At 45.8% G+C, this 9,524-nt stretch overlaps 2 non-coding genes across 2 annotated transcripts; both read left to right on the forward strand.

Annotated features, from left to right (window-relative positions):
* The first annotated feature begins 4,362 nt into the window (after positions 1-4,362).
* On the forward strand, positions 4,363-6,350 carry LOC143206423 (small subunit ribosomal RNA). The gene has a single exon (XR_013008392.1). It is a non-coding gene; the product is annotated as a small subunit ribosomal RNA (ribosomal RNA).
* Positions 6,351-7,058: 708 nt separating this feature from the next.
* LOC143206421 (5.8S ribosomal RNA) lies at positions 7,059-7,213 on the forward strand. The gene has a single exon (XR_013008391.1). It is a non-coding gene; the product is annotated as a 5.8S ribosomal RNA (ribosomal RNA).
* The last annotated feature ends 2,311 nt before the right edge of the window (positions 7,214-9,524 follow it).

The following is a 9,524-nucleotide window of genomic DNA, read 5'->3' on the forward strand; positions in this document are numbered from 1 at the left end:
TACGTATGACGATATATTAAACAGGCGACACATTTCATCGTCAGATCAAGAAGACACGGAGTTGAAAATTACAAATATCCCGACACTCCTGGACGTGCTACGACTTCCCTAAAAAATACGTTCGTCCAAGACCGTATTTTTTTAATAGAAAAAAAACGGTTCTTTTCAGAACCACAATATAACTTTATAAAAGAAAGAATATTTATATAATTTATTTATTATCTTATTATTACTTAAATGATTATTTTCTAGATAGAGCCGTAACTAATTAGGGAACCGATCGATCGATACTCTAAAACAGTAATAAAGGAATATTCAGTACAGATCAGATTATTTATAAATTTTCTAGTTAATATTTATTCTTTAATAAGAACGCGTATTCTAACTTCTTTTTTATACGATTTTGTTGGCCCTGAAAAGGACCGATATTAAAGGGCGTATGCAAAACTTTAAACGGTTTGCGTTATCTATTTGGTTTTGCTGTCTGTCTTTTTAGGCAATAATACTGCTTGAATGTTAGGCAAGACGCCGCCCTGGGCAATAGTAACGCCAGATAACAGTTTATTCAATTCCTCGTCGTTTCTGATGGCCAATTGTAAATGCCTAGGGATAATCCTTGTTTTCTTGTTGTCTCTAGCGGCGTTACCCGCCAACTCGAGAACTTCGGCCGCCAGATATTCCATTACGGCAGCTAAGTAAACGGGAGCACCGGCCCCTACGCGTTCGGCATAATTTCCTTTCCTTAGAAGTCGGTGAATACGACCGACAGGAAATTGTAATCCCGCACGATTGGAACGAGACTTCGCCTTTCCCTTCACTTTTCCGCCTTTACCACGTCCGGACATGTTAATCTCGATCGTTGTTAGATACTGCTCACCTTTAAATCAAAAACGGTACTGGAAATTTCTTACAGATCGGCCTGGAATTTTGTCCGCGAGCCAAACTCGTTATATCATACGCGACCAATCAGACTCTAACTCGGGCTATGGGCGGGGCTTAGAAGTGTTCCTTCGAATGTTATAAGTTCTAGAATTAAAGGCATTTTTTTAGTTAAGTACTCTTTGAGGTACGTGAGACGTCGGGATTTTTATTTCGAAATGCCACCGAAGACAAGCGGTAAGGCGGCCAAGAAAGCCGGAAAAGCCCAGAAAAATATCTCTAAGAGCGACAAGAAAAAGAAGCGCAGGAGGAAGGAAAGCTATGCGATTTACATATACAAAGTTTTAAAGCAGGTTCATCCCGATACGGGTATCTCCAGCAAGGCCATGTCGATCATGAATTCTTTCGTGAACGATATATTCGAAAGGATAGCCGCCGAAGCGTCGCGTCTCGCCCATTACAATAAGAGATCAACGATCACGAGCAGAGAAATCCAAACCGCCGTTAGGTTATTGTTACCCGGTGAGTTGGCTAAGCACGCCGTTAGCGAAGGTACCAAAGCAGTCACCAAATATACCAGTTCTAAGTAAATTAATTCACATACCTATGTGTGTTTCAATATACTACTTACCTGCAAAATCGGTTCTTTTCAGAACCACAATTGGATATACATTTTAAAAAATGAAATGTTAAACAGTAGCTGACATTTTATAAAAACAGAATTTTCAGATATATATATATATATTGTAGTTATTGTATTGAATTATATTATATCATTATAATCTGTTATATAGTAAGTATATAGAATAAGTTTTGTAAAAATGGTACGGCCCGAGATTGTTATTTAAAAATAAGGTAAAGTATTTCTGGAGTGACTTCGAAAATATGTGTATTCATTTTTATTACGTTTATGACTATATGATAATTAATTTATTTTTCCTAACTGTGGCTAATTGTGGATTGTGGCTAATTTCTACACGATAAGTATTAATCACGGGAACGTCTCGAAATGAACAAATAGGAACTGTAATTAATCAAGAATTTAGAATGGAACTATCGTCCTAATATAATGAGGATCGTCAAAGAGAAGATACTTTTTTTTTCGTTTACTAGGTTGACCTTGCTTGGGGACAGTGGAACTCAGTGGAAAATCGCTGATGGTGGGTGAGGAGGATAGGCCTGTGGTCAGAATCGATATCTTGGAGTACTTGCAGGTCAGAGGCTTGATTCGAATTTTGATAGATAAAAAAGTCAATTATTGTCGGTCGATTGGAGGAGTAGTGAGTTGGTTCGCTTGGAGCAATAAGCCCAAGTTCCAACTCATCTATTATCCCGGCCGATAGTAATTCTTCCAATAGCTGTGTGGTTGATGGCGTTGAAAATGGCCTGAAAATCTCCTTGGTCATCTGAATATGTTCCGAAGAGTATTTCGCCAATGGAGATCGGGTTCGTGTTCTAGTGGAATCCAGACCAGCCAGACGACTGTTATCTTGAGTTCCCCGTACATGAGTGGGGGGAGGAATTGGTCTTTTGGGTTTGGTTGTTTTTGGAGTAGGTCGGCACTTGCATCCCGAGTAATTTGCGGTGTATGGTTCTCAACAGTTGGTGCATTTCGGCGGGGAATTTCTGTCTTTGGGACTTGACGTAGGCCGGAGTGGCTTTACAGTTGGCCGATGAATGACCGTAGAATTGGCAGTTAAAACGTTGAACGCGCCTGCCGTTGCCGCGCTGGGCTTGGACTTTTACCACCTGATTCATTAGGCGGTCGACCGCGAAGATACGGCGTTCCTCTCGAGGAACCGACCAACATGGATTGGATTGAAACCGAGCTTCATGAGCGCGGTTCGGACTTCGAGTTACCATTACGTCGAGAGAGAAATATAATATATTAGCTGACCCCGCAGACACTCCGTACCCTGTACTCAATGGATAAATAAAGGATTCATTCTATCAAATTCTTCGTTCAAATCACTTTCGAATCATCCTTAGGAACATTCTGATATCGGAAAACCTTATCCGTAGTCGATAAACGATATCTAACGGATGAATTATAGAAAATGGCCAATAAGCGGCAAATATCCGATCGTAAGGGTGCACCATCGTTTCGGCGAATCATTCTTTTGGAATCTTACGTTCTACAAGCAAAACATTTATTCATAGGTATATACCGATAATAACGAACGGGCCGACGTAACAACCTAAAATGTCCTGAAATACGTGAGAACAGTTTTACTCCGATCGCCGTATCGATATGTGACAGTATCCATCCTATGAAGGATCTTTACATTCTACTAGCATAATTTTATGGATCGGAATTTTCCGACTTTTAAAGAACGTGATCGGCAGTCTAGAAACGGCCTGAGGACGTATTAACACGAGAGGTTAAAATTATTGCTTTAGAAGTTCACGTTGTCTAAAGCTAAAGTTTATTCATCGGAACATTCCGATAATAACGAGAACGGGCAGACGTAAAAACGAAAAATTTGCGCAACGTCCGTATAAACGATCTGTTCTAAAACACCCATACATTTCCGATAGCTGGCGAGAGACCCGCGCTTAAATCGTGTGCGCTTCTACGTGGGGCGATACGAGAGACGGATACGACGGGTCGGGTCGACCGGCGCTGTGACACTTTTACCGAGTGGCTTTTGATCAGCGAAGGTGGTATTACATATTATATGTTAATATATAAGATCCGAACCGTATTTTTTTATTTATCTAAATAAAAAGCGTATTTCGTCGTGTTATTATATATTCGTAACGCTCTCGCGATTTTGTATCGTCGTTTCGTTGTTCTTCCTGGTCGGTTTTTTTCGATATATCGGGAAGCGTACGACGACGACGACGGTATCACTGCGAGATCGCGAATTCGGCGGGAACATTCGGCTTCGTTAGAAGAAGATGATCCACGATTCATATGCGATTGGAATTATTATTTTTATGGACGTATCGGTTTTTCATCGGAACGTTCATAAAACAGCAACACATTTTGCGATAGCTCTCTGCTCTCCGAGCGAGAATAAAATAAAAAATCACGAAACGTTTCTCGTACGAGGTTTCCTTGTCGCTTTATATATTTCTATCTAGCGAAGGGTTCGGAGAGAATGTTTTTCGAGGTCTTATAAACGCCGAACGATATTTTGCGGCATCCAATTTTCGACGTAGTCGACGATCGTCGTCGATAATCGAGATAATTGGGTGCCTAGTCGATCGGTTGTGTATAAAAAAAACAAAAGATGTGTCTAAGATGATGATATCGTTTTGTTTTATTAGACAACTAATATTAAAATGTAAGAGCGTGGCGCCTCGGACCGGTTTTTCCGTCGTCTAGGCGCGCTATCATGCACCTCCTTTTTATTAGTCGTCGATATATATTATATATCGTCGTCTTACGCACACGTTTCTTTATAAGTCAAACTTATAAAATAAACTGTGTCTGTATTTGTTTTATCTGCTTCGTGTCGATAAAATAATAAGAACAGTTCCCTGGTTGATCCTGCCAGTAGTCATATGCTTGTCTCAAAGATTAAGCCATGCATGTCTCAGTACATACCGAATTAAGGTGAAACCGCGAAAGGCTCATTAAATCAGTTATGGTTCCTTAGATCGTACCCACAATTACTTGGATAACTGTGGTAATTCTAGAGCTAATACATGCAAACAGAGCTCCGACCAGAGATGGAAGGAGTGCTTTTATTAGATCAAAACCAATCGGTTTCGGGTTCGCGCTCGTCATCGTACAACTTGGTGACTCTGAATAACTTTAAGCTGATCGCACGGTCTCGCACCGGCGACACATCTTTCAAATGTCTGCCTTATCAACTGTCGATGGTAGGTTCTGCGCCTACCATGGTCGTAACGGGTAACGGGGAATCAGGGTTCGATTCCGGAGAGGGAGCCTGAGAAACGGCTACCACATCCAAGGAAGGCAGCAGGCGCGCAAATTACCCACTCCCGGCACGGGGAGGTAGTGACGAAAAATAACGATACGGGACTCATCCGAGGCCCCGTAATCGGAATGAGTACACTCTAAACCCTTTAACGAGGATCAATTGGAGGGCCAGTCTGGTGCCAGCAGCCGCGGTAATTCCAGCTCCAATAGCGTATATTAAAGTTGTTGCGGTTAAAAAGCTCGTAGTCGAATTTGTGTCTCGCGCCGCCGGTTCATCGTTCGCGGTGTTAACTGGCGTGTTTTTCGCGAGACGTCCTGCCGGTGGGCTTAGTCGTGTCGCGTCGCCGTCGCGCGTGCGTTTCGGCGTGCGTGTTGTGCGCGTCGTGGTTACGACGGCCCAACTCAATCCTGCCGCGGTGCTCTTTACTGAGTGTCGAGGTGGGCCGGCACGTTTACTTTGAACAAATTAGAGTGCTCAAAGCAGGCTAAAATTTCGCCTGAATACTGTATGCATGGAATAATGGAATAGGACCTCGGTTCTATTTTGTTGGTTTTCGGAACCCCGAGGTAATGATTAATAGGAACGGATGGGGGCATTCGTATTGCGACGTTAGAGGTGAAATTCTTGGATCGTCGCAAGACGAACAGAAGCGAAAGCATTTGCCAAAAACGCTTTCATTGATCAAGAACGAAAGTTAGAGGTTCGAAGGCGATCAGATACCGCCCTAGTTCTAACCTTAAACGATGCCAGCTAGCGATCCGTCGACGTTCCCTAATATGACTCGACGGGCAGCTTCCGGGAAACCAAAGCTTTTGGGTTCCGGGGGAAGTATGGTTGCAAAGCTGAAACTTAAAGGAATTGACGGAAGGGCACCACCAGGAGTGGAGCCTGCGGCTTAATTTGACTCAACACGGGAAACCTCACCAGGCCCGGACACCGGAAGGATTGACAGATTGAGAGCTCTTTCTTGATTCGGTGGGTGGTGGTGCATGGCCGTTCTTAGTTGGTGGAGCGATTTGTCTGGTTAATTCCGATAACGAACGAGACTCTAGCCTGCTAACTAGGCGCTTTTTGACATCCTAAAGGCCCGCCGGCCCGTTGCTTTCGGGTTTCGCGGTTCGTGCGCGGTTTTTACTGTCGGCGTACAAACTATTCTTCTTAGAGGGACAGGCGGCTTCTAGCCGCACGAGATTGAGCAATAACAGGTCTGTGATGCCCTTAGATGTTCTGGGCCGCACGCGCGCTACACTGAAGGAATCAGCGTGTCTTCCCTGGCCGAGCGGCCCGGGTAACCCGCTGAACCTCCTTCGTGCTAGGGATTGGGGCTTGCAATTGTTCCCCATGAACGAGGAATTCCCAGTAAGCGCGAGTCATAAGCTCGCGTTGATTACGTCCCTGCCCTTTGTACACACCGCCCGTCGCTACTACCGATTGAATGATTTAGTGAGGTCTTCGGATCGACACGCGATGGCGTTTCGGCGTCGTCGATGTGTAGGAAAAGATGACCAAACTTGATCATTTAGAGGAAGTAAAAGTCGTAACAAGGTTTCCGTAGGTGAACCTGCGGAAGGATCATTACAGTGTGTTGTTATGCCTATATATATATAATAGGTAAACGTACAAGTCTGTAAAAATCATTGTCGAACGTTAAAGAGCCATCTACGAAGTTCGGAAGTTCCGATCGAATTTCGACGTCGTCAACGTAGCTGTTTTCGGGTACCTATAATATATGGTTTTAAAAGATGTACGCCCGAAAGCGGAGATATATACGATGAAGATGTTGTTATATAGGACGACGAGTAATAATCGTCGGCCTACGACGGATTTCGTTATAAATGGACAAATCGAGCGCAAAATAAAACGATTTTGCCAATTATATTTCTAATCGACGTTTCGATCCTCATATCGACGAACATATACGATGATCGGTAATGTGATTAGTTTACGAAAATCTTATCACCCTTCGTTTGTTTCATTCCAAAAGGGTGAGATTTAGTTTACGAAAATATTGCCAAACTATGATCAGCGTATGCTCTTTTGTTGTCGTACGAGGTGAGACGACGAAAATTTACAACGAACGTCACCATTTCGAGTAGTCTGTCTCCGCTCCTCTCGTTGTGTGTAGTGGAGAAGACGAAAATAAACCGTAAGAGCGTTTTAAAGTCGACGGCGGCTGCGAAAGGGGCGCAAGCGCTGTCTATGACGTGAGCGCGCGTCGTCGTCGTCGTCGTCGTCTTATAATAGAAACGTTTCGATATGCGTTTAAAACCTAACTTAAAAAAAGATTACCCTAAACGGTGGATCACTTGGCTCGTGGGTCGATGAAGAACGCAGCTAATTGCGCGTCAACTTGTGAACTGCAGGACACATGAACATCGACATTTCGAACGCACATTGCGGTCCTGGGATCTCATACCCGGACCACTCCTGGCTGAGGGTCGTATCTCATTTCAAGACTGCTCGGATTTTCTTTGATCTTCGCGATCGACGAGAAATGTCTGAGCGTGCTGAGCGTATAAGCGCGATTCGATCGCGACGTTCTAAAACGTGACAGCGGACCCGTACGTGTGACCTAACTCTCTCGTACGGGTCGTACGAATATGAAAGGGATGAGACGTGTTTAAAACGGTCGTTCGCACGTTTTTGTGATAAACGTAGCGCGCACCATTAATACGATCGTCGTATCCGATAAAATTAGTTTTTAATCGACGTCGGATCGTAGGTGCGTTGTCTCTCGAATACGAGGGAGAAAACACCGTTTTTCGACGGCGCGTCTTTTCCATTCTAAACTTTTATATTTCGTATTGGCTCCTAATCTTCATTATTATGATGATTACGAGCGCCACGCATATTAAACTAGCGACCTCAGAGCAGGTGAGACTACCCGCTGAATTTAAGCATATTACTAAGCGGAGGAAAAGAAACTAACTAGGATTCCCTTAGTAGCTGCGAGCGAACAGGGATTAGCCCAGCACCGAATCCCGCGACCGACATCGGGCGCCGGGAAATGTGGTGTTCGGGAGGGTCCATTATCTCGACGTTACGTCGCGCGTCCAAGTCCATCTTGAACGGGGCAACAGCCCATAGAGGGTGCCAGGCCCGTAGCGACCGTGACTGACGGCGAGAGGATCTCTCCTTAGAGTCGGGTTGCTTGAGAGTGCAGCCCTAAGCGGGTGGTAAACTCCATCTAAGGCTAAATATAACCACGAGACCGATAGCGAACAAGTACCGTGAGGGAAAGTTGAAAAGCACTTTGAAGAGAGAGTTCAAGAGTACGTGAAACCGTTTAGGGGTAAACCTGAGAAACCCGAAAGGTCGAAGGGAGAAATTCATTCGCGGCTCGTAGTAGGCGGCGTGCGATCGCGTGACACGTGACGTTTCGGCGTTGCGCGCGCCTTTCGTACGTCGATCCGGCGACGAACGCGTGCACTTTTCTCCTTGTAGGACGTCGCGATCCGTTGGGCGTCGGCTTAAGGCTCGAGGTGGAGACCGTAGACTGCGGTTCGCGCCGTTTTCGTTTACGGACCCTCGTGTTCGCGGTCGACTCGCTCGACGGTATACCGAATGGTTTAAGGCCGCTACTCGTTAGCGTTCGGCTCGTCGCAAGCGCGTCAGATGCACGTCGGTAATCGGACCCGGTGCCGTTTCCGACCTCTGATGACTGTTGGCGACGAGGTTCTCGAACAGACCTAGACCGATCGGCGACGCTATAGCTTTGGGTACTTTCAGGACCCGTCTTGAAACACGGACCAAGGAGTCTAGCATGTGCGCGAGTCATTGGGAATCACTAAACCTAAAGGCGTAATGAAAGTGAAAGTTCGTCTCGCACGAACTCAGGGAAGATGGGCGGTTTACCCTTAAAAGTGGCCGCTTCGCATTCCCGGGGCGTCTCGTTCTCATCGCGAGAAGAGGCGCACCAAGAGCGTACACGCTGGGACCCGAAAGATGGTGAACTATGCCTGGTCAGGACGAAGTCAGGGGAAACCCTGATGGAGGTCCGTAGCGATTCTGACGTGCAAATCGATCGTCGGAACTGGGTATAGGGGCGAAAGACTAATCGAACCATCTAGTAGCTGGTTCCCTCCGAAGTTTCCCTCAGGATAGCTGGCGCTCGTAGCGTACGAGTCTCATCCGGTAAAGCGAATGATTAGAGGCATTGGGGTCGAAACGACCTCAACCTATTCTCAAACTTTAAATGGGTGAGATCTCCGGCTTGCTTAAATGATGAAGCCGCGAGATTTCGGATCAGAGTGCCAAGTGGGCCATTTTTGGTAAGCAGAACTGGCGCTGTGGGATGAACCAAACGTCGAGTTAAAGCGCCTAAATCGACGCTTATGGGATACCATGAAAGGCGTTGGTAACTTAAGACAGCAGGACGGTGGCCATGGAAGTCGGAATCCGCCAAGGAGTGTGTAACAACTCACCTGCCGAAGTTACTAGCCCTGAAAATGGATGGCGCTGAAGCGTCGTGCTTATACTCGACCGTCAGCGGCATGTGCGATCGCGTCTTCGGGCGCGGTCATGAAGCTCTGACGAGTAGGAGGGTCGCGGCGGTGAGCGCAGAAGGGCTGGCCGCGAGGCCGTCTGGAGCCGCCGTCGGTGCAGATCTTGGTGGTAGTAGCAAATACTCCAGCGAGGCCCTGGAGGACTGACGTGGAGAAGGGTTTCGTGTGAACAGCCGTTGCACACGAGTCAGTCGATCCTAAGCCCTAGGCGAAAGCCGATGTCGATGCGGTGTACGTTTATTGTATA

This window comes from Rhynchophorus ferrugineus, unplaced genomic scaffold (genome assembly GCF_030347505.1).
Source record: "Rhynchophorus ferrugineus isolate W39M unplaced genomic scaffold, kcgeb_rfMv2 rfM684, whole genome shotgun sequence".
Classification (NCBI taxonomy): Eukaryota; Metazoa; Arthropoda; class Insecta; order Coleoptera; family Curculionidae; genus Rhynchophorus; species Rhynchophorus ferrugineus.